Below are 25479 nucleotides of genomic sequence, written 5' to 3' on the forward strand. Positions count from 1 at the left end.
TAGGCCCAACCTGTTCAACCTCTCTACTTTGAGATCCTCAACCTCTTGCTCAGGTCCCTCCACAGCCTAACTCAATACTTCCCAGTGCTATGCTGAGAGAGTGCAGCATCGTCAGAGGAGCTGTTTTTCAGATGAGGCGATAAGGGGTTGTCTTTCAGAGAGTTAAGAAACATTGGAATTCTCCAGAGAGCCGTGTCCGCTGTGTCACTGAATAGATTCAAGGCTGAGACAGACAAGATTCTTGAACTACAATGGAATCAAGGATTATGAGGGCTGTAGGGTTGAGGCCAAGATCAGATCAGCCACAATCTTACAGAGTGGCAGAGCAGGCTTGAGGGGTCGAATGATCTACTCCTGCTCCTTATGTTCTTAACTCACCCCTCGCTTCTTTCACAAGTGCCAGGGACGAATCCACCCAAGCTGCAAAACAGGTTTAACGGCTCATCTGAAAAACAGCTCCTCTGACAGTGCTGCACTCTCTCAGCATAGCGCTGGAGAGTGTTCAGTCAGGCTGCGGAGGGATCTGAGAAAGAGAGGGAGGATCTCAAAGTAGAATTGTTTGGCACAAGGAGCTGCGCCAGGCTGAGCGGGGAAGGGAGGGGGCAACATGTGTTTGGAATTTGGACTAACTGAGGACTTGGCAGCAGAGCACTGGGTCAGTTAAGGGTAAGTGAAAGCTGGACATTCAGCTTCCAGTGAGACCCTGTATCTTGGCTCTGCAGAACAGTTTTGAAAGGAATATCAGACACAAATACTCAATAAACGGGAAGATATTGAGAGGGATTGAGGAAGTGAGAAACCCTGGAGTGTGTATCCACCAGTCCTTGAAGATGGCAGGACAGGTGGACAATGTGGTCAAGAAAGCATTGGGAGAGGTATTGAATACAAAAGCAGGGATGTAATGTTGAAGCTGCATAAAAACAGATCACAGCTGGAGTTGTGTGTACAGTTCTGGTCACCACACTATAGGAAGGACATAATTGTTCTGGAGAGAGTGCAGAGGAGATTCACAAGAACGTTGCCAGAACTTGAAAATGGCAGCTACGTGGGCAGATTGGAGAGGCGGTTAAGGGGTGACCTAATTGAGGGGAAGGAAATTAGGACGGGCCTTGGAAAGTCGCATTTCCCCTAGCGGAGGGGTCAGTTACCAGAGAGTATAGATTTAAGGTGATTGGTGGAAGGATTATAGGCGACATGAGGGAAAATGTTTCACCCAGAGGGTGGTGAGCATCTGGAATTCACTGCCTAAGTTGATGGTTGAAGCTGAAATGCTGAACTCATTTTAAATGTATCTGGATCTGTATCTGAAGTGCTGTAACCTGCAAGGCTACAGACCAGGTGCTGGAAAATGGTATTAAAATGATCGGCACAGACACGATGGGCTGAATGGCCTCTTTCTGCACTGTAACTTTTCTAAATCTAAGACATGGATTGTAGCTGTAGGCGGGTTGAACTGAGAATTTTAAGTCCTTGCTGAACATAATGAAACGGATTCCGAACCCAGCCTGTCCACTATGACTTGCAGAACTGCTTTGAATTAATAGATTAGATCAGAAGCTGCAATAAAAGATTGCTGCTTAGTTGAAGGCACAGTAATTACAAACAGGTTACACCCTGGGCTGGAATAGTTTTCAGAACCATTTCATTTTAAATGTGTTGCTGAACTCTACAAATATATCAGGTTTGATCCTCGGTGTATACTGAATTAAATGGCCTAAGCCAAGGGCAACAGTGAAAATGTTATAATTGGTTTCAGAGACCCTGGTTTGGGGAAGTGAGAGAAAGAAAACCACCAGGATTCCTCTCCTGACCACCATTCTGTTTCAGGTGTCAAGGCAGAACAAGGGGTGGCACAGTGTCACAACCAGGGATCCGGGTTCAATTCCGGCCTCGGGTCACTGTCTGTGTGGAGTTTGCACGTTCTCCCAATGTCTGCGTGGGTTTCCTCCGGGTGCTCTGTTTTCCTCCCGCAGTTCAAAGATGTGCAGGTTAGGGGATTGGCCATGGGAAATGTGTGGGGTTACAGGGATACTGCAGGGGAAAGGGACTGGGTAAGATACTCTGTCAGAGAGTCGGTTCAGACTCGATGGGCCAAATGGCCTCTTCTGCACTGTAGGGATTTTATGAAACTGAGATGACCTCTGAACATCAAGCATGGTTCCCAACTAACAAGGAATAAAAAGGATTTGCATTTATATGGCATCCTCCATGACCTATAGAACATTACAGCACAGTACAGGCCCTTCGGCCCTCGATGTTGCGCCCACCAGTGAAACCAATCTAAAGCCCATCTAACCTACACTATTCCAATATCATCCATATGTTTATCCAATTACCATTTAAATGCCCTTAATGTTGGCGAGCAGGACATCCTAAGTGTTTCATGGCATTAAGTATTTTTTTTTCAAAGTGTAGATAGTCACTGTTGTAGGTGTAGGAAATGCAGCAGCCAATTTGGGCATAGCAAGATCCCCCAAACAGCAATGTGATAATGGCCAGATGCTTCAGTAATGTTGGTTGAAGGATAAACATTGGCCTGGAAACCGGGGAGAACTCCTCTGCCATTCTTGGAATTAATGGCTTAGAGATCTTTTACATTTCTAGCTAGGAGGGCAGAGGGGCCTCATCCAAAAGACGGCACCTCCTGGGAGTGTCGGCCCAGATAAATGCACTTGAGCTCTGAAGTGGGAATTAACACAACATCCTGATTCAGAGGTGGGAGTGCGGCCCACTAAACTGCGCTGTTTGATTTGAGCCGATTCCTACATTGTGCAATGAGGAACGTAGATCCTCTCATTAGCTGGTTATTGTTGTTTCTGGAAGTTTGCTTTGTGAAAATTCCTGCAAATTTTACATTAGAACAGTGACTACATTTCAAAATCTAAAAAGAGTTAGCTGTGAAGCACTTGGGGATGTCTTGAACCCAATCGTGAAAGGCAAAATATAAATGCAAGCTCTTCCTCTCATACCCCAAATTCTAGAACACCAGGAGGCAAAGATTCAGCACGATCCGTAAATAAATACGTCTCTATGCAATTAACAACAAACTTGCATTTATATTGCACCCTTAACATAGAAATAATGTCCTAAAGCACTTCACAGGAGCAATTACCTGACAAACATTTATACCAACATAACAGATCACTCTGGGGCACGCGCTAACAAGTTCAAGGTTAACAGGGGCATCATAAAGCATGTTCAAAAGTACCAGAACTGGTCACAAATATAACATAATCCTCGGGTGTTAAGAACAAGCACAATCTGTTTATCTGTACGAGTTGAAAGCTGCTGTTTCCTTGAAGAGCCCCAGTTCGGCTGTTAATCAGAGATTTAACAGCCGAAGATTTATTTTTGTTTTCAAAATTAAATTAAATTTTTTAAAAAACTTTCTCTAGGTTGTTGTGTGTTTTTGTTTGTAGGCCTCACTGGGGTAGAAGGTTAAATTTGGAAATCCAAATTCAGCTAGTGTATCTGTCTGGTCGAGTTCTCCCAGAAAATTAGCCCTAGTTGGAAATTTGAGACACCGACAGCAATAATATATTAGTTTTAAAGTGCAAAAGTATATATAAATGAAATGGAACATCTTACTGATACACACACAGACCCAAACAGAAAAATATATTAGGCCTCAGGCTTCCCGCAGGTTAAATTTGATCAGTTCCCCCACTGACAGTGCCTGTTGCCTGGACACTTCCTACAGATGGATCAGTCAGAAAGCTGAGGCCTAGAACACTACACACACCAATCGTACTATTCCCACATATTAAGCTTCAATAATGTATGGTACTCCTCTGTAATAAATTAAAACACTTAAAAAGAAAAATACCTTTTTGTTTGTTTGTCACTGGATTTCTAGTCTAAATTCCTGCAGCATTTCCCTTCCTCTGTACTGGAAGAAATTTGTGGGACTCTATAGCACCACATACTGGTTAGGGGCACATTTTTGTTTCTCAAAAGACTTGATCAAATATTTTTTTTAAATCACCACCTTTGAAAATTGGTTTTGCATTTGCATGTTTTTGGAAATAAAATTGTACAAAAATAAAAGTGCCTCAGTTTCCTTCAGGTACCTTCTCCCGGTGAAGTAATGACTTGCATTTATGTGTACAGCACCTTTCGCAAGTTCCCAAGGCAACAAACTTATATTTCCACAGCACCTTCTGACAACCTCAAGCTCTCCCAAATTTTTTTAAAGCTAATGAATTTCCATGGACGTCTAGTCAAAGAACAAAGAACTATCCAGCATGGGAACCGGCCCTTCGGCCCACCAAGGCTGTGCTGATACGTGGTTTCTATCCCTCTATTTGCCTCCCGCTCACGCGTCCATCAAGATACACCTTGAATGTTGCTAACATGCCTGCTTCCACCACCCACACTGGCAGTGCCTTCCAGGAACCCAGTGCCTTTTATGTGAAAAACGTGCCCTGCACGTCTCCCCAAAACGTACCATCTCTCACTTTAAACCTATGCCCTCTTGTAGATCCTTCCACCCTGAGAAAAAGCCTTTGACTATCCACCCTATCTACGCCTCTCACTGCTGTAAAGTGGGAAACACAACAGCCAATTTGTGAGTAGCAAGCTCCCGCAGGCAACAATATGATAATGACTTGATAATCTGGTTTTTGAGATTTTGGTTGAGGGATGAATATTGGGCAGGACGGGGAGAACTTCCCTGCTCTTCTTTGAAATAGTGGTAATGGAATCGTTTACATCCACCTGAGAGAGGAGGTTTAACAGCTTATTGGAGAGAACATTTAACAATGCAGTACTTCCACTGGGATTGTCAGCCTAGAGGGAGCTGGGGTAAGACTTGAACCTGTCCACGTCAGACTCAGTACTGAGAGCACAATCAGCTTCACCTAGAGTAAAGGTTAGGTCCTTTGGCTCATTATTGCAGCTTTATTACCTTGCCCTCTTTGTCTCTCCCAAAAGCTCTGAATTCAATTTCCATACTGTTCCATCAATGAGCCTGGCCTACGGTGCAAGATGATTTTGTCATGACCCCAGACAGTCGGGGCTGGTAAGGGGAGATGCCTTTCAATTAGGTAGGTGAGGAAGGGGTGTAAAACTTGCTCCATCAGATCACCACTCCCTGTATAACCCCTTTCCTTTTGACCAATTTCAGCCGACACAAGGCAAAATTGGGCAGCACAGCGGCACAGTGGTTAGCACTGCTGCCTCACAGCACCAGGGACCTGGGTTCGATTCCCAGCTTGGGTCACTGTCTGTGTAGAGTTTTGCACATTCTCCCTGTGTCTGCGTGGGTTTCCTCTGGATGCTCCGGTTTCCTCCCACACTCCAAAGATCTGCAGGTTAGGTGGATTGGCCATGCTACGTTGCCCCTTAGTATCAGGGGGACTAGCTAGGGTAAATGCATGGGGTTATGGGGATAGGGCCTGGGTGGGACTGTGGTCGGTGCAGACTCGATGGGCTGAATGGCCTCCTTTTCTACACTGTATGATTCTATGAAAATCAGGCAGCGTTTCCAGAAGGTACTGATCTAACACCACTGGGTTTACATTCTTCTCCGCATGCCATGATGGAATGTACCACTCAAGGTATTCCACAGCAGAGGGCCTGTCCTCAGCTATCCATGAACATTGGATGGTGATCAGACATAGATACCTCTGGCTGATTTCCGGCTTCAACTTTGAACAATGCTTTCACTCAATTGGCGTTAGAATAAGGATAAACTAATTATATGTGATTAAATATTAATGCTGTCTTTTCCATAGCACATATCTTTAACCAATAAGAGATGTTCAAAATTGCAGATCCTGCCAGTTGATGTCAAACAGTGACATCTGTACAATACTCCTGGAACAAGGTAAGACAATAGCAGAGATGAAAAGCGATGAGTGAGACTGGAGTACACGGCTGAAGGCAAATTCATTCAAATTAAAAGATTTAGGAAATAAAATTCCCCTTCATGCCAACATTGCTTTTCACTGAAGATAGAAATGCTTCAGATGATTTTCCAATAATGTCCAGTTGCACAGCACAATTTTGATATCTCAATTTATCTCAATGTATCAGTTGTGATATTTGATGAGTGGCACAGTGGCACAGTGGTTAGCACTGCTGCCTCACAGCGTCAGAGATCCGGGGTTCGATTACCGGCTTGGGTGACTGTCTGTGTGGAGTTTGCACATTCTCCCCGTGTTTGCGTGGGTTTCCTCCGGGTGCTCCGGTTTCCTCCCGGGTGTGCGGGTTAGGTGGATTGGCCATGCTAAATTAGCCCTGAATGTCAGAGGGACTAGCTTGGGTAAATGCATGGGGTTATGGGGATAGGGCCTGGGTGGGTTTGTGGTCAGTGCAGACTCGATGGGCCGAATGGCCTCCTTCTGCATTGTAGGATTCTATGATTGATCTCTACTGAGAGTCCTGTGTAAAAAAATTCATAATTTAAATTTTGGAAGATGTTCTTCACATGTTGTATCAGCATCATGATTATAGTTCACATATCAAATCCATCTCTGCATGGATATTTTTTTCCCTTCCCCAAATTATCTGTTTTTGGATTTCATAACTTGGCTAATGTGCTTCCTGTTGGTTAAATGCTGCTTCTTGTGACCAGGAAGCTCCCAAGTTCAATTCCTGGATTCCATTGAGTCCATTGATCTAAACAGTCACTGCAGCTGGTCTCAATGGGCGGCACGGTGGCACAGTGGTTAGCACAGCTGCCTCACAGCTCCAAGGACTCGGGTTCAATTCCCAGCTTTGGCCACTGTCTGTGAGGAGTTTGCATGTTCTCCCAGTGCCTGCATGGGTTTCCGCTGGCTGCTCTGGTTTCCTCCCACAGTCCAAAGATGTGTGGGTTAGGTTGATTGGCCATGGTAAATTGCCCCTTAGTGTCTGAAGGGCTAGCAGGGTAAATATGTGGGGCTATGGGGATAGGGACTGGATGGGATTGTTGTCGGTGCAGGTTCAATGGGCTGAATGGCCTTCTTCTGGGGTGACACGGTGGCACATTGGTTAGCATTGCTGCCTCACAGTATCAGGGACCTGGGCCAATACTGGCCACGGATGACTGTCTGTGTGGAGTTTGCACATTCTCCCCATGTCTGCATGGGTTTCCTCCGGGTGCTCCAGTTTCCTCCTGCAGGTCAAAGATATGCGGGTTAGGTTGATTGGCCATGCTAAATTGACCCTAATGTCAGGGGGATTAATGGGGTAAATACATGAGGTTATAGGGCTAGGAGGGCATGAACAATGGGAAGCCCTGTTGACAGCGGTGGGACCAAAACATCCCGCTGCCGGCCAATGGCAGGCTGCCTCTGTCACCGCAAAACACATCGCGGAAAGCCCTACCCTAGATTGGTTACAGCAGAGAACGAGTCTGTGAGGTCTTTGAGCCCAAGTCAACTCTCCGCAAGAGCAACTTAACTGGTCCCATTCCCCTGCCCTTTCCCCAGAACCTTGTATTCTTTCCCTTCAGGAACTTATCCAATTCCAGAACTTACTAGAAACCTAAATTAAAAACAGAAAATTCGGGAACCACTCTGCAGGTCAGGCAGCCTTTATGGAGAGAGAAACAGAGTTAACATTTCACATTGATTGCCGTTGGAAGCCATGGAGCTGACATCTTAACCCTATCGTCGAGGCGTTCACTTCCTCAACCATTCCATGGTTTGACCTTGCCCATTTTCAGAAGATGGTAAATCTTTGACCAGACTGTGGCTCTGAGTGTTTAGTTGTTTGGATGGTGTCTGACCTTCCCACTCTGAGTTCACTTGATCCGCAAGTTTTCGGACTGAAATTTGGGATGTTGACAATTTAATGCTCGAGGTTGTTTCCCTTGACTTGGCAACACAACGAAATCCCGTTGCCTGATATTTCTTCCACGTTATCAGTGAAAGGCTGCTTGGATGAAGATGAGGGAGTGATTAGAGGTACCAAACAGTTGGGGGGGGATTTTCCCTTCCTGTCCCGCCCGTAGCGGGCAGTGGGGTGGATCATGCAAAGGTCCGTTGACCTCGGGCGGGCTTTTCCATTTTTGGGGCGAGCGCTGCCGGAAAGTCCCACCCTTGGGCCGCGATTCTCCCATTCCGCTGCACTGAGATTTTAGTGCAGTGGGCCGGGAGATTCTAGTGCCGGCCGAATCACACAATTCACGCTGGGCATCCGGCTCTGAGCACATCTTCCAGTGCCGGATTTCCGTCACCGTCAGCTCTGCGCCAGAAATCGGTGCGGAGCTGCATAAGTTATGCAGCAGGTAATTTAAATATCGTTTAAATGGCATTAGTGGGCCCGGGGCTGAAATCTCCAGGCCCGCTAGCCTCCCCTCCTGCCCCCCGGCCAGCGGGGTTTGGTATAGCTCCCCACTAATGGGAAGCTGGCAGCTGGGCCCCACTGGAGTGAAGGGGGGGGCAATTGAGGCCCCCCCCCGCCAGAGTGTCGGGCGGTGCCGCCTGGGCATTGCCAGCTTGGCAGTGCCCAGGGGGCACCTTGGCACTGTCCATCAGCCATAGTGCCAAGGGGGTGGGGCCTAATGGGGGCAGGGCCTGGCGCAGGCAGGGCCTCTGGGCGGGTGATTGATGGGCTGAGTGACAGGCGGGAGGCCAGCGATTGGGGCTGGCCATTGGGGTTGGGGGAAGTGTGGATGGCTTGCTGGGGGGGGGGGGGGGGGGCAGGGCTGGGCCTGGGCATGTTTGGGGGGCCAGCAATCAGGCCATGGTGGGGGTCCGGGGTGGAAGGCCGGTGATGCGGTGTTGCAGGGCTGGCCAGCGATCGAGCTGACCAGTAACTGGGAGGCCGGCAGTGTGGGCCAATGCGCATGCGCTGATTTTGGGCGCTGACAAATTGGCGCATGCGCAGTGGCCCACTCAGCACTATGCTGCCGGCCTTTCCAGTGGGAAGACGTCCCGCCCACTGGTTTTTAACGGGATTTATGCTGAGGCAATCTGCAGTGCGCAGAGTGTGGGAGGTTCTTTTTTAAGCTCCCACTGAAAAAAACGGCATGATTTACATGCAAATTCAACACTTAGAATTATTTTGGGAGAATCGCCCCCTTGGTGTTCACAAGTAATGAAATAGGGATTTAAACATTAATCTTGAACTTAAAATTGCTGCAATCTTTATAAATGGCAATCACAGAATATGCATCCCCATGCTAGTGTCAAACAGGTCTGGACAGTTTCAGTGCAGTTTGTTTCTCTTTGGTCTGGAATGAGTGTGTGGATATACAAAACTTTCATGCCTGTGCCACATTTCATGACCTCAGAATGCCACAAAGCACTTTGCAACCAATTCAGTACTTTCGAAGTGTAGCAGCCAAATAATACACAGCAAACTCCCCCAAAACAAAACAGCAAGAAGGCAAATGACCAAATTGAGGGATAAATTGTGGCCCACGATGCCTCGGAGAACTCCCCTGCTCTTCATTGTAGTAATGGCTGTGGAAACTTCTAAGACCACCTGAGAGGGATGGGGTCAGTTAGCTTAGATGGATGGTGAAGAATGACACCAGTAATGTGGGTACAATCCCTGGATCAGCTGCGATAGTTCATAGATACCTGCCCCCTTGCCTTGCCTCATACTTGATATCAAGTGGTGCTCCTCAAGCCAGTTGGCTCTCTCTAACAGAGAGAGATACTTATGGCCCCTCATGGACAATGGATAACTTATCCTCACTTACCTACTCGAGATGGCAGATGGTGTCTTCGTTTAACATCTCGTCCAAAATTCAGCACCTCCGACACTTCCACAGTACTGAGAGTGAAGGCAAAAAAAGCAGGAGCAAATTTCCAATTGTGGCTGAAACCTTCCATCCTCCTTCATGGCTGGGATTTTCCAGAGTCGCTGAAAGTGAATAGAGTTTTGGCTGGAATGCCAAATTTTCCAATCTCGCCACTCATGAGACCGGAGAATCCTGCCCATCGTACTTAGGATATGTTCCACAGGCATTCAGGAAACCACAACAATTTGCATATATATAGTTTTAAGTTTAAGTTTATTTATTATTGTCACAAGTAGGCTTACATTAACACGGCAATGAAGTTACTGTGAAATTCCCCTAGTCGCCACACTCCGGCACCTGTTCGGTTACACGGCAAATGTTATATTAAAATACAATTGGACAAATACTCCACACACTTCGTTGTTTTAGCAACACTTAACAAGGAATTATGGAATTTGGTTGCTATTAAATCTTGAGGAGAAACACTTGAGAAGATGCCAAGGGTAATGCCAGGTTAAAATTGCTATAAGAAAAGGTGCATTTTCCAGCAATCTCTGTGGTTTCCTCTTTGGAAACATGGGATCATTGCGTCCTCAACTTTGCGATTATATCATTTGCTTTGGCAATAAATCATTAAACACAACGAAACCTCACAGGTCAGCAACTCGTCTGGTGAAACCGTATCGCCTGCATAAACTTTTAAAGGCAGCAAAGCAGGTGAGAAACCAGTATTGTGATTACAGATCCTCCCATCACCCTAATTGTCTGCAAGGCTAAACCCTGCTTTGAAACAGGCTCAATGTTATTAGAGAGCACAGTATCAAATGTATCTCTGACTGAAATCTGATCAGGTGGGTCATTCTTCCATGTAAAGGCTTTAGTTCCGCAATTCTTTTTTTTTTGATGACACCAGTGTTGGAAATTAGACTATCAATAAATGGTTTCTTGCACCTCTGTGTTTTCACATCAATTTTCTTGCAGGCATGAAGAATATTTGCAATGACCTTGGAATCGATGGCGATACAGCAGGGTGTTCCACGGTTTAGTGCAGACAGGAATTCCAGGTGATAGTCAGTGTCTTGTCTTTCAGCTGAAAGCTGCAGACTTAACTAAGAACCCTGAGAGCCTGGGTGTGATGGATACTATCAGCAATCCCAGCTGGCAGCCAAAATGTTGCCATGAGGTTGATGCCGATGGACAAATAGCTCAGGGATGCATTTTTATTTCAATAGTTTGAGCGCGGCAACTTCTTGCGTGCTGTCCCCAGCATACCCTCTAATTTCATCTTTTTTGATTTGATTTGACTTAATTGTTTAAGGCGGCATGGTGGCACAGTGGTTAGCACTGCTGCCTCACAGGTCCCAGGTTAAATTCCGGCCTCGGGTCGCTGTCTGTGTGGAGTTTGCACGTTCTCCCAGTGTCTGCGTGGGTTTCCTCCGGCTGCTTTGATTTCCTCCCACAGTCCAAAGATGTGCAGGTTAGGTTGATTGGCCATGCTAAATTGACACTTGTGTCGGGGGATTAGCAGGGTAAATATGTGGATTTATGGGAATAGGGCCTGGGTAGGTTGTGGTCGGTATAGACTCGTTGGATCAAATGTCTTCCTTCTGTACTGTAGGGATTCTATAATTGTTACATGTATTAGTATACAATGAAAAGTATTGTTTATTGTACGCTATAGAGACAAAGCATACTGTTTATAGAGAAGGAAAAGAGAGAGTGCAGAATGTACTGTTACAGTCATAGATAGGGTGTAGAGAAAGATCAGCTTAATATATGGTAGGTCCATTCAAAAGTCTGATGGCAGAAGGGAAGAAGCTGTTCTTGAGTCAGTTGGTATGTGACCTCAGACTTTTATCTTTTTCCCGATGGAAGAAGGTATGTCCAGAATGCATGGGGTCCTTGATTATGCTGGCTGTTTTCCCAAGGCAGCAGGAAGTGTAGACGGAGTCAATGGATGGGAGGTTGGTTTGCGTGATAGACGGATGCGTCTTTTACATCTGTTCTGCGCTTCTAAAACGGAATTCTAAGTCTTTTAAACTATCTCACCCCTACCTGTAACTGCAACGCTATATCCTGCACCCTATCCTTTTCCTTCACCCCTGCGTACTGCGAAACAATACTTTTCACTGTATACCAATACATAGAACATAGAACAGTACAGCACAGAACAGGCCCTTCGGCCCACATGTGACAATAAATCAAATTAATCAATCCCTGAGAATTTCTGTCTTCAGTAGAGAGGACAAAACAGAGGGAAAACTGGAGAGACTTTTTATTTTAAATAAAAGCTGGCACTTCTGATTGCAAAATCTGCACCTCAATTCAAAATAGCTCAAAATTTATTTAAATTAGAAATTAACTTCAAATGTTTTTTTGCCATTCAACATAATGGAGGGAGGTATATTAATATCCCCTTACAGTCGCACAACCTTCCGAGATCCTCCTCCAATTCCAACCTCAATTTCCTTCATTCCAGCCATACCTTCAGCAGCCTGGACTTTTGTTCCCAGGTTCGGGTATACAGAGTTTGGAAATTTCCCAGCTCTGCCAACCCAACCTGGGAAAATGGAGCCCAGAGGCTGGGCTTTTCTTTTTGGTGGTTGGGTAGGCGGTGGGGGGAGGAGGGGAAGCTGGATTAGAAATTAGGGCCGCCGGCCTGTGGTACGGGTGCAGAGGCTGCTGGGTCCAGAGGCGGGCTGGGTGGAAGCCCTTTGTGAAAATTGAAAATAATACGAAACCAAAACATCTCAGCAGCCCCCACACTCCCTCCCCCCCACTCCCCCATGCCCCATCCATGTCAAGCCATGCCATCTCATGCCCCTTTAACCACACACCATGGATATCCATACCCTCCATGTCAACCTATGCCTCTATTCCTACCCCCATATCCCCATATCCTCCATGCCAACCCATGTCCCCATACCCATCCCCCATATTCTCCACATCCTCCATGCCGATCTATATCCAACCCCATATCTCCCACATCCTCTATGCCAACCTTTGTCCTTATACCCACCCCCCCATATCCTCCATACCAACCTTTGTCCTTATACCCTCTCCTATACTTAGTCCCTATACCCAGCCCCATATCCTTCATGCTAACCTTTGTTCTTATACCCGCCCCTCCATATCTATATACCCTCCGTGCCAACCTTTGTCCCCATACCCACCCCATATCCTCCATGCCATCCTATATCCAACCCCATATCCCCCATATCCTCCATGTCAATCTATATCCACCCCCATATCCCCATATTATCCATGCCAACCTATGTCCCTATACCCAGCCACCATATCCTCCATGCCAACCTTTGTCCTTATATCCACCCCTATATTCCCCATAACCTCCATGCCAACCTATGCCAAGGCTACATGTGGATTTGAACCAAGGATGAGAATTTCAACAGTGGGCTGTTGAAGGACCAGGAGCCAATGTATGTCAGCAAGCGTGGGGATGCTGGGTGAATGGGGCGTGGTGCAAGTTAGGACACAGGCAGCAGAATTCCAGATGGGGTCAAGGAGGGTGGGAAGGCAGACCGGAGAGCATTGGAATAGTCAAGCCTCTAGATAACAAAGGCACGGATGAGGGGTTCAGCAGCTGATGAGCAGAATCAGGCACAGGAATGAAGGATAACTATGACAGCAATGAGAAATGTCACAGGTGACACAATTTGACAAAGAGCCAGTTAAATATCAGAAAATATAAATGTTTTCTAGTCAGCAGTACTATAGGCTGTGCAGCAGTGAATGCACTTGGGGAAAGATTAGAGAAAATAAGAACAAAATAAAGGTCTTAATACAGAACAGCAATGCTGTAAAAGCATTCTTTACTTTTTTTCCTATATTCCTTCATGGAATGTGGGGGTCACTGGCAAGGCTGGCATTTGTTGCCCATGCCTAATTGCCCTTGAACTGAGTGGCTTGCTAGGCCATTTCAGAGAGTGGTTAAGAGTCAGCCATATTGCTATGGGTCTGGAGTCACACATGTAGGCCAGGCCAGGTAAGGACAGCAGATTTCCTTTCCTAAAGTGAACCAGGTGAGTTTTTACAACAATTGGTGACAGTTTAATGGTTACCATTACTGAGGCTCAATTCATGTTCCAGATTTATTAATTTAATTTAAATTCCATTAGCTACCATGGTGGGATTTGAATCCTTGTCCCCATAGCCTCGGCCTCTAGATTTCTAACCCAGTGACATTACCTCTGCGCCAGCGTCTCTCCTTTAGCTAATGAAAAACCACCATAATATCTTGTAACATATCTTTCCAAATAATTGACTGCCACTTTGGGTTAATTAACCTTATCAAGATAGTTAGGCCATAAGGTAGAGTACAGAACAGGCTTCTTGAGGCTACAGAATTAGATGATTAAGAGTGATGATAATGGTTTGTTAGGTGAGATGTTGGAATCATATAAGGCTCTGTGCATGTGTCGCCATTTCAGGAGAGGAGAGATGAGAAAAAGAAATAGGATTAGGGCAGCATAGTAGCACACTGGTTAGCTTAGCTGCCTCTCAGCGCCAGGGATTCAATTCCTGCCTTGGGTGACTGTGCAGAGTTTGCACGTTCTCCCCGTGTCTGCATGAGTTTCCTCTGGGGGCTCCGGTTTCCTCCAAAGATGTGCAGGTTAGATGGATTAGCCACAGTAAATGTGCAGGGTTACAGGGATAGGGCAGAGGGGAGGCGCCTGGGTGGGATGCTCTTTTGGAGAGTTGGTGCAGACTCGATGGGCCGAATGGCCTCTTTCTGGACTGTAGGGATTCTACAGTTACATGGACTAAGTCTTTGAGGCTGTTGCAAAGGCTGATTTGCAGCACAGACACAGGCCATTTAGCTAAGCTGGTCCATGTTGGCGTATATGTGGAACTCACTACCACTCTCTGATTTCTCCTGAATTCCCTATTGAATCTATCAGGGAAGCTTTAGGGTGGGATATTCTGGTCATGCTTGCCCCAAGACCGGAAAATCCCGTCCGAGGTCAATAGACCTTTACATGGTCCGTGTCCCGTCTTCTGGCGGGCAGGATGGAAAAAGTCCACCCCTTAAGTTTCTGGCCTCTAGTTTTACTATCCCTGACAAAGATAAATTTCTTCTCTACATCTACGCTGTCAAGCTCCTTCATAGTCTTAACTATGGGACCACTTAACCTGGGACCACTACCAGGTTACCCCTCATCCTTTTCTTTTATAGAGAAAACAGCCCTGTCTGTTCAATCTATTCCTTTGAATCCATGTCTGGTTTGTACCTTAATACAATTTACTTTCCATATTCAAAGAATTGCACGTGTATCAATGGAGGAAGGGACATGTCAGCCAACTGCTGCAGATGCTGGAGATCTGAAATTAAAACAGAAAATCCTGGAAATATTCAGCAGGCCTGTCAGCATCTGTGGAGGGAGAAACAGAGTCAACAGGTGGGATTTTCCAGTCCCGGTCTCCAGCGGGGATCTTCCGATCCTACTCAGGTCAATAGACTTTTGGCTGCCTCGCCGTATCAGCTGCAGGGGGAACCCTGTAGTGTAGCCAGAAAATTCCGCTCAACATTTCAGGTTGTTGACCTTTCAACAGAACTGGGAAAAGTTAGAAGTGTTACAGGTTTCAAGAAAGTGAATAGGGAGAGATGGAAAAAGAACAATAGGGAAGGTCTGTGGAGAGATTAAAAGACAAAAGAGTTGGTGGTGAAGGGCCAAAGAGAATGGGACAAGAAAACAAACATAACATGTGCCTTGAGAATACTCCGCATGGCAGAATTTCTCTTCTCTGAGGTCCCAGGTTCGAATCCTGCCATGGCAGATGGTGGAATTTGAATTCAATAATTAAAAAAAAAAAATCTAGAATTAAGAATCTACGATGACCATGAAACCATTATTAATTGTTGGAAAAACCCACCTGGTTCACTAATGTCCTTCAGGGAAGGAAATCTGCCGTCCTTACCTGGTCTGGCCTACATGTGACTCCAGAGTCACAGCAATGTGGTTGACTCTCAACTGCCCTCAGGCAACTAGGAATGGGCAATAAATGCTGGCCAACCAGTGACGTCTATGTCCCATGAAGAAAAAAAAATCCATAACTCTTTTGATGCCCTCCATCATTTTACCAGTTCCAATTTTCCTGGTATCCTCTTTACTACAGATGTTCAACCCCTCTAGGCCTCTATCTCCTACCAGGATGATCCGACGGTTCTCTGCTTCTCCCTTGAACTGGCCAAAGCAGTCTCCATCCATCACTGCCCTCCTCTGCCTGGCTTAACTTGTTCTCACAACTTCTCTTTCAACTTCACTCACTTCCTTCAAACAAAGGATGTTCCAATGGGTATCTACAGGGGTCCGAGCTATGCCTGCCTTTTTGTGGGATATCTGGATTTTAACTGGGGCGCTCCCTTAATTGGCTGGAGACAGTTTCCCTGTCAATCAAAGGCAGCAAGTGGGCTCAGGAAACAGGACGGCCATCAGAGACCTTCAGCTTGAGAGGACAACAGCAGGACATTTCAACAGGAAGGTTTCCTCTCAGCAACTTAAATAAAATAATTTAAAATCAGCCAAGGAGCCAGACCATGACTGTTTGGGGGCAGGTGGGTTGGTGGGGTAGGGGGAAAACCTCTCTACAGGATGGCCTTTGGTTGTTCCCATGGGCAGGCAGGGAGGACATGGAGGTCTGCTTCGGACAATGACACCCCTGACCTGCTGCTGGTAGCCCACCTCCAGACAGTTGAAGTGCCCTCCACCATGTTGGGAAACTGAAGGCCAACAGGAAAATCCCAGTCGGCATCCATAGCCTATTCTGAATAAGGCTTTTACCCAGGCTAATTGCCTGTCAGCCTCATGTGGGGGAGGCGGCCTTTGCCAGGTCGGCCAAAGCCTGAGTCTGTCATAATGGCCCATGTTGTAAATGGGTGGGAAAGCTGGCACATTGGCCAGCCTCATAATCTCCAAGCCCCATTCACTTCTGTTCCTGACCTCAGCCAGGCCTGAACAAAACACAAAAAACAATACAGGGCAGGAACAGGCCTTTCGGCCCACCTAGCCTGGTTTACTGATACATAGTTTCTATTCCTCTGTTCACCTCCTGTTCATGTGTCAATCAAGATACACCTTGAATGTTGCTAACGTGGTTGCTTACACCGCCTCCACTGGTAGTGTGTTCCAGGCACACACCACCGTCTGCGTGATAGACCTTCCCGCACGTCTCCCCTAGACTTATCCCCTCTCACCTTAAACCTGTGCCCTCTTGTAGTCGCCCCTTCTACCCTGGGAAAAGCCTCTGACTATCTGCCCTGTCTATGCCTCTCATAATTTTGTGGGCTTCTATCGGGTCGCCCCTCAGCCTCCATCTTCCCAGTGAAAACAATCCGGGCTTATCCAACCTCTCCTCATGCCTAAAACCCTCCAGACCAGGTGTGACACCCTGGTAAACCTTCTTTGCACCCACTCCAAAGCATCCACATCCTTCAGGCAGTGTGGCCACCGGAAAACCCTTCCCTAAATGTGGTTTGCCTTATAAGCACCTAGAAATCAGGAGAAAATAAGGAAAGACAAGAATGGGAATGCACCCAAGCAAATCATAGTCATTATCTTGGTCACTGGAGGGTCCTGAGGAAAATAATCATTCTCATTGTGTGGGTAAAGTAGATCATTAAAGACTATTGGATCATTTAAAAACCATGTCACCGATGGAAAGCAAAGTACAAAGAAAGGGCAACTTGAGATGTAATTTCTCAGCGAAGGTTTCAGTCACTTATCAGTTTATCTTAATGTGGAAAAAAGACGTCATGGAAAGCCAAAATGTCCCATGTCCTTCTTGCATTAGATCTTATCTTCCTCACTTGGCAACTCTTCAGGTGGTGATGTGCTGATTGCTGGAGGGCGTCAAATTATTGATTTAATGAGACATGAAATATCTCCAACAACTTTACAATTTTATGTCTGTACACCAGACTGTCGTAGGTTCATTGCTTTATCAAACAAACGGGAAGAAAAAAAATTGGAATGTAACCTGTTCAGATTTAAGTATCTTTCTCTTTTTTTAATCACTTGTTTCCTCCGCCTTGATGCTCGCAGAAACATTCAAAGAAAGATAGGAAAAGTCCCACAGTGTCCTGGGACACGTGAGAAAAACCTTAGGCTTTTATACTCCAGGTCAGAACGGGAAGAACTGAAAAGTCCACAATTGCATTCTCCTGCAATTTCCTGCTCTCTGTGTGTTCGTGAAAGTCTTTGGGGACGATTCTCCCCCAAAAATTCAAAGTATCCCGAATTCATGGGAAAACTGGAGTAATTCACGCTGTTGTTTTCAGTGGGAGTTCACACGAGTATCTCCCACACTCTGTGCAATGCAGAAGCCACCAGCATGAATATCATTAGATTTCAGGAGACGGGGCCTATTCACACTGGAAAGGCAGAAATAAGCAGGGCTCTGTGATGCACAGTGGCCCTCTACTGTCAGCCTGCAGTTTGCTGGCCAGCTTGATTGCCCGGGACCCCCGCACTGCTGCCCCCCCCAGCCACCCCATAACCCAATCGTGAGCACCCCATCCATTCGCGGGCCAGCCCCGAACATCCTCGCCCTGCCCCACCCCGGTCCCGGCCTGCCCCAATCTCCAGCCCCCTCAATCCCCCACCCCCCCCGCAGGCAGACCCCTCCCTGGCTTAACCCTCCCCCCCCACCCCCAACCCGCCTCAGTTGCTGGCCTCCCTCCAGCCCTGACCGGATCCCAATGCACAGATCCCCAACCGATTACCCACTAGGCCCCTCCCACAGCAGGCTCCGCCCTCCAATTGGCCCCCCTCCCTTGACACGGCCCCATGCCCAGTGGGCAGTGCCAAGGTGCCCTCTGGGCATGGGCACTTTGCCCCTTGGGCAGTGCCAGGGGGCACAGGTTGGCACTTTCAGGGTGCCCATGATCAGGGGGCACGATCCCCACCACCCGACTCCCTGGGGGGCTCTGATTGCCCCCTTTACACTCCAGCGGGGTTGTCCCGCTAGTTCCCCGAAAGTGGGGAGCTATAGTAATTAATCCCCGTTGGAGTGAGACACTCTGGCGGGGTGGGGGATGTGAGTGGGCCTGGAGAATTCAATCCCGGGCCTGCTAACAGCTTTTAAGTAGTATGTAAAATACTATTTAAATGCTCACCCCGCCTCCCATCCCGTTTCTGGCACCGCGCAGGCGCTGCCGGAAACCCAGGCCTGGGAGACACAAGCATGGCTCAAGGGAATCCCACAAATCGGGACGATGCGCGATTCTCCCGGCCCACTGTGCTACAATAATTAGCGGTGTGGCAGAATCGCCTCCTTTATCTTCTCCTTGGGTATCCCATTTTGCATCACAGAGATCATTCCTCTTATCTGTATCTCCAAATCCTCAGCCGTTCCGAAATCCGGGCAGCACGGTGGCACAGTGGTTAGCACTGCTGCCTTCACAGCGCCAGGGACCAGGGTTCAATTCCAGCCTCGGGTGACTGTGTGGAATTTGCACGTTCTCCCAGTGTCAGCGAGGGTTTCCTCCGGGTGCTCCGGTTTCCTCCTACACTCCAAAGATGTATGGGTTAGCGTTGATTGGCTGTGCTAAATTGGCCCTGAGTGTCAGGGGGCTTAGCAGGGTAAATACATGAAGTTACGAGGATAGGGCCTGGGGGGGGAGTTGTTGTCGGTGCAGGCTCGATGGGCTGAATGGCCTCCTTCTGCACTGCAGGGATTCTATGATTCTTTCTCGTCAATCACATTTTCTCCACTGACTCAAATCTTTCCCCATTCACAACCCTTCTTACATTTTAAAAACCTCTCTCTCAGCCATACTTCTCCAGTAGAGCACAGGCTGTAAAGTGCTTGGGGATATCCTGAGGTTATGAAAAGTGCTATAGAATGCAAGTTTTATTTTTTCCCCTGAAAGCATTTGCATTTGAAGTTTAGTGCCAAGAGTGGCTTATTCAGCATCAATGTCCTTAACCTTGATGGGCATAAAAAGTACCTATCTTTCAATATCCCAGTAGCCCTCAGAGCCCCTGGGAAAGGTCCATGAGCATATAGCAGGCAGACAATTCACCAATGTCAGATATGTGTTGATAGTGAAAATTATCATCTACCCCATGGTGTCATTGTGGTGGGGCTGGATTTTCCGGCCCTTCCTGGTGGTGGGATCTTCCAGTCCCGCCGATGACGACCCACCCTGTCAGATTCCCCAGCAACAGGATGGGCCAGAGCATCCCACCCATATTGTCCGCCAGATGAGTTTTGTTTGAGGGAGGACATATTTTCCTTCAGGACACAGAAAAATGTTCTCCCAGTGTCTGTGTGGGTTTCCTCTGGATGCTCCGGTTTCCTCCCACACTCCAAAGATGTGTGGGTTAGCGTTGATTGGCTGTGCTAAATTTACTCTGAGTGTCAGGGGGATTAGCAGGGTAAATACATGGAGTTACGAGGATAGGGCCTGGGATGAGTTGTTGTTGGTGCAGGCTCGATGGGCTGAATGGTCTCCCTTTTGCACTGTAGGTATTTTCACCCCTGCTTGCCAGTTGTGGCTTTAGCTGACAGCATTCCTACCCCTGAGTCAAAAAGCTATGGGTTCATGTCCCACTGCAGCCACATAATCTAGGTTGACGCTCCAGTGCAGTTCTGAGGGAGTGTCGCACTGTTGGAAGTGCCATCTTTTGGATGAGATGTTAAGCTGATGCCCCATTTACCCTCTTGAGGGGATGTCAAAGATCCCATGGCACTATTTTGACGAAGAGCAGTGAAGTTCTCTCTTGTGTCCTGCTTAGGATGTATCCTTCAACCAACATCATGAGAAAGAATAACACAAAATCAAAATACTGCAGATGCTGGAAACCCGAATTAAAAACAGAAAGTGCTGCAAATATTCAGCAGGTCCATGAGCGTCCTTCAATGCCACAACCTGAATCACTAACTCTGTTTCTTTCACCACAGCTGCTACGCATTTCCAGCACGTTCAGTCTCTATGATAAATGTTTGTGAGCGTTTGCTTCTGTTTGCAAATTGGCTGCTGTGTTTCCGATATTATCATAGAAATCATAGCTTCTGACAGTGCAGAAGGAGGCGATTCAGCCCCTCGATCCTGCATCAACAACAATCCCAACCAGGCCCCACTCCCGCAACCCCACCCATTTACCCTGTTAAACCGCCAACACTAAGGGGCGATTTAGCATGGCCAATCCACCTAACCCACACATCTTTGGAGTGTGGGAGGAAACCGGAGCACCCGGAGGAAACCCACGCAGACACAATGGGCAGGATTTTATGGCCCCGTTCGGGCGGGACCGGAAGTTCCCGCCCGAGGAGACTTCCGTTGTCGGACCCGCGCCCGCTCCGATTCCGATGGTGGGCGAGGTGGAGTTCTGGCCGGGGATAATGTGCAAACTCCAACACAGTCACCCGAGGTCGGAATTGAACCTGGGTCACTGGCGCTGTGAGGTAGCAGTGCTAACCACTGTGCCACCGTGCCACCCTATGACAGTGACTACACTTCAAAAATATTTCACTGACTGCCGGGTCCTTAACGGTGTCCTGAGATCATGAGAAGTGTGGTAGAAATGCAAATTCTTTCTCCCTCACCAGAAAGTGTTTGCTTCTGAAGTTCAGTGCCCAGAGCAGATAACTCAGCATTAATCTCCTTAACCTTGACGGCCCTAAAAAAAAACCCCTGTCTTTCAATTTGCTTCCAGAGGTCTGTCATTTACCACGTTCAAGCACATTATTTGCAAAACAGAAACACGTTTTCCTGAAGAGGTTCACAGGGGTCAAACTTTGCCTCATTGAATTGTGTCGTACAATAAATGCAAAGTCATAAACAAACGATCTTGCTTTGCGACCATACACCAAAACATGATGGCAAAGCAAAAAACACTTATCGCGAACAAGATTGCCTTGAGGTTAATTGACCACTAATTGGTTATGACTTTAGAAATCTAATGGGCAGGACCCCTTTATGACACATTTTCCAGAAACCCAAGTACTCATATTATTTGAGCTACTTGTTAATTTAGTCAGCCACCAGAAGAATTCCATCGGATTTGTGAGGCATGACCAGTTCTTTGCATCACTAATTGCCTGGTCTGCTTCCTCTGGGGATCATTCGACCCTAAGGTGATGGTTTTGTCCTTGGAGGTGTGCACAGGACATGTAACAGGCTGAAGTGTAACGACAGGAGATGCACTCGATAGGTGAATAGGTGAATCTTACACTGCAACAGTCAAGTTCCAACGGCGTCCCCTGGATTCCGAGGCGTCTTGTATCCTTGGAGCACAATCCAATGAGGCTGTTTCATTTTGCTCACATCACTCTTTTTCTGCAAAGGTGAACTTCCTGGTGGACAATCTGATGATTGGTCAGTCTTCACAACTAAATCACATGATTTGAGGCGATATTGGGCTTGATTTCACTGCATTGAGTGATCAGTTATTTTCTTGACCTGGGTGAAATACTTTTGAGACAGTGGGTAGGATTTTATGGCCTTGCTCGGGGCCTGCCCGAGGCCAATGGAGATTTCAATTCTGGGAACCTCACCCCCTCCGATTTCGGGGCGGGCGAGGTGGTAGTTTCGGCCAGTGTGTGGTTTTATTTATTCAGCATGATAACGGCCCATTGGAAGCACATCAGCTCACCTAGAATTCTACTGTCTAGATCCTAGGTTGTACTAAATCCCACTCATCCATCACCCTTGTGCTCACTGACCTATATTGCTCTCAATTCGTCAATCTCTCAATTTTAAACTCTTTTATTTTGTTTTCAAATCTTTCCACAGCCTCATGCATACAAGCATATGAATTCAGAGCAGGCGTAGGCCACCCAGCCCCTTGAGCCTGTTCCGTCATTCATTAAGATCATGGCTGATCTGGTTGTAACCTCAACCCCACATTTCTGCCTGTCTATGATAACTTTCACCTCCTTGTTAATCAAGAATCTATCTAGCTCTGCCTTAAAACTATTCAAAGATTCTGCTTCCACTACCTTTTAGAACATAGAACATAGAAAAACTACAGCACAAACAGGCCCTTTGGCCCACAAGTTGCACCGGTCATGTCCCTACCTACCTAGGCCTATATATAGGCTTACCTATAACCCTCAATCCTATTAAGTCCCATGTACTCATCCAGAAGTCTCTTAAAAGACCCTATCGAGTTTGCCTCCACCACCATTGACGGCAGCCGATTCCACTCACCCACCACCCTCTGAGTGAAAAACTTACCCCTGACATCTCCTCTGTACCTACTCCCCAGCACCTTAAACCTGTGTCCTCTCATAGCAGCCATTTCAGCTCTGGGAAAAAGCCTCTGAGAATCCACCCGATCTATACCTCTCAACATCTTGTACACCTCTATCAGGTCACTTCTCATCCTTCATCTCTCCAAGGAGAAAGACCGAGCTCCCTCAGCCTATCCTCATAAGGCATGCCACCCAATCTAGGCAACGTCCTTGTAAATCTTCTCTGCCCCCTTTCAATAATTTCTACATCCTTCCTGTAATGAGGCGACCAGAACTGAGCACAGTACTCTAAGTGGAGTCTGACGAGGAGATATTGGGTAGACAATTGGGGTTGTTCTCCTTGGAAAGACGGAGAATGAGGGGAGATCTAATAGAGGTGTACAAGATTATGAAGGGTATAGATAGGGTGAACAGTGGGAAGCTTTTTCCCAGGTCGGAGGTGACGATCACGAGAGGTCACGGGCTCAAGGTGAGAGGGGCGAAGTATAACTCAGATATCAGAGGGACGTTTTTTACACAGAGGGTGGTGGGGGCCTGGAATGTGCTGCCAAGTAGGGTGGTGGAGGCAGGCACGCTGACATCGTTTAAGACTTACCTGGATAGTCACATGAGCAGCCTGGGAATGGAGGGATACAAATGATTGGTCTAGTTGGACCAAGGAGCGGCACAGGCTTGGAGGGCCGAAGGGCCTGTTTCCTGTGCTGTACTGTTCTTTGTTCTTTGTTGTTCTTTGTTATAAAGCTGCATCATTATCTCCCGACTCCTAAACTCAACCCCTCGATTGATGAAGGCCAGCACACCATACGCCTTCTTAACCACCTCCTCTACCTGCGAGGCCGATTTAAGAGTCCTACGGACCCGGACCCCAAGGTCCTTCTGATCCTCTACACTGCTAAGAGTCTTACCCTTGATATTATACTCCTTCATCCCATTTGACCTGCCAAAATGTACCACTACACATTTATCCGGGTTGAAGTCCATCTGCCACTTCTCCACCCAGAAGGAAGAGTTTCAGAGACTAATGACCTTCTGAGAGAAAAACTACTCCACATCTCCGTCTTAAGTGAGTGATTCCTTACTTTTAAACAATGACCCCTAGTTCTAGATTTTCTGACAAGAGGAAACACCCTCTCTACATCCACTTCATCAATACCCCTCACAATCATAAATGTTTCGATGAAGTTGCATCTTATTCTTCTAAACTCTAGTAGATACAAACTTAACCTCTCTGACCTTTCCTCATAAGACAACACATTAATTCCAGGTATTAGTCTGATAAACCTTCTCTGAACTGCTTCCAACACATTTACATCTTTCCTTAGATAAGGAGACCAATGCTGTTCACAATACCCAAGTGTGGTCTCACAAACGCCCTGTACAACTGAAGCATAACCTTCCTAGTTTTGTAATCAATTCCCCTCACAATAAATGATAAAGTTGTCTTTGCTTTCCTAAATATGTGCCGTACCTGTAAACTAGCCTTTTGTGATTTATGCACTCAGACACCCAGATCCCTCTGCATCTCAGAGCTCTGCAATCTCTCACCATTTACATAATAAGCTTTTTCATTCGTCCTGCCAAAATGGAAAATTTCACATTTTACACACATTATACTCCATTTGTCTGGTTTTTGCCCACTCACTTAACCCATCTATGTCCCTTTGTAACCTCCTTTTCACAATTTATTTCCCCACCTATCTTTGTGTTGTCAGCGAATTTAACAACCATACCGTCAGTCTTTTTGTCCAAATTATTTATATAAATTGTAAAAATTTGAGAACCCAGCGCTGATGTCTGTGGCACACCACTTGTCATATCCTGCCAACCAGAAAAAAACCCATTTACGCCAGCTCTCTGTTTCCTGTTAGTTTCCAATCTTCTGTCCATGCTAACATGTTACCCCCTACACCATGAGCTTTTATTTTCCACAATTATCTTTGATATGGCACCTTATCAAATGCCTCCTGGAAATCTAAGTATAATACAGCCCTTTGTATTTCTGTAATATCCTCCAATCCTGCAGCGTCCAAGGTCATAGAATCATAGAATCATAGAACCCTACAGTGCAGAAAGAGGCCCTTCGGCCCATCGAGTCTGCACCGACCACAATCCCACCCAGGCCCTATCCCCATATCCCTACATATTTTACCCGCAAATCCCTCTAACCTACGCATCTCAGGACACTAAGGGGCAATTTTAGCATGGCCAATCAACCTAACCCGCACATCTTTGGACTGTGGGAGGAAACCGGAGCGCCCGGAGGAAACCCATGCAGACACGAGGAGAATGTGCAAACTCCACACAGACAGTGACCCAAGCCAGGAATCAAACCCAGGTCCCTGGAGCTGTGAAGCAGCAGTGCTAACCACTGTGCTACCGTGCCGCTCTGTGGTTTCTATGATCCTACAATTCTGATCTCTTAAGCACCCGCCCGCCGCCCCCATTTTCATCACTCCACCGTTGGCAGCTGTACCTTTAGCTGCCGAGACCCAAAGCTCTGGAATTCCCTCCCTAAGCTGCTACCTCCCTGCTGCTCTTTCCTGCTTTAAGATGCTCCGTGAAACTTACCTCTTCGACCAAGT

The 25479-nt window shown here is 46.9% G+C and overlaps 1 protein-coding gene across 4 annotated transcripts in view; it reads right to left on the reverse strand.

Moving 5' to 3' along the window:
• ccz1 (CCZ1 vacuolar protein trafficking and biogenesis associated) overlaps window positions 1-4081 on the reverse strand; it is a 54867-nt gene extending 50786 nt beyond the window's left edge. For 2 of the 4 annotated variants that reach the window (XM_078240615.1, XM_078240613.1), the window contains exon 1: window positions 3827-3929. The gene's annotated coding sequence lies outside the window, so the exon portion shown is untranslated. Of the gene's footprint in view, window positions 1-3826 lie in introns of all 4 variants that reach the window. The other 2 variants (XM_078240614.1, XM_078240616.1) reach the window with 2 other exon arrangements.
• Between the last annotated feature and the right edge of the window lie 21398 nt (window positions 4082-25479).

Source organism: Mustelus asterias, chromosome 23 (genome assembly GCF_964213995.1).
Source record: "Mustelus asterias chromosome 23, sMusAst1.hap1.1, whole genome shotgun sequence".
NCBI lineage: Eukaryota > Metazoa > Chordata > Chondrichthyes > Carcharhiniformes > Triakidae > Mustelus > Mustelus asterias.